The sequence below is a fragment of the Mus pahari genome, chromosome 9 (assembly GCF_900095145.1).
Source record: "Mus pahari chromosome 9, PAHARI_EIJ_v1.1, whole genome shotgun sequence".
Lineage (NCBI taxonomy): Eukaryota > Metazoa > Chordata > Mammalia > Rodentia > Muridae > Mus > Mus pahari.
In genome coordinates, this window is record NC_034598.1 from 78,773,476 (window position 1) to 78,774,026 (window position 551).

Sequence of the window (551 nt, forward strand, 5' to 3'; positions counted from 1 at the left end):
AACGTATGTCCCACTTTAGAAAATTCTGTCTTCTCATAACAAATGTTCTCTTGCCATCTTCCTCATTTAAGCTGCTTAATCCATTCCTGCTGACCTCTAATTCAACCTGGGCCACATGCTTGTGTTCATCAACAGCCCATTGCCTTCTTCTCCCCAGGCATAGAACTTGAATGGATTTCTCAGTCTCCTTTACAGCTAGGCTGTGTCTGCAACTGAGACATCATCGGCAGAACATGGGTAAAAGTAATGGGTGCCACCCCCAGGCTTGGACAATCAAATCTTCCCCCTGGGATCCTTATTTTTCCCCTAGATGCCTGGAGAGGACCCTCAGGACATGTATTAGGTGGTAGACATAATAGATGGAAGAAACTTAGTCCCTGAAAGTCTATAAGGATCCAACACAACATTACATTCTGCTTTGAACTGTGATGTTAGTGGGAACATAAGAGTGTATCATGCAAAAAAACCTTTCTGGCTTTTGCTTTTGGTTTTGATTTTTTGTTTCTTTTTTTCATCATTTCACATCTTCTTTTTCTTTCTTTTTTTTTTTT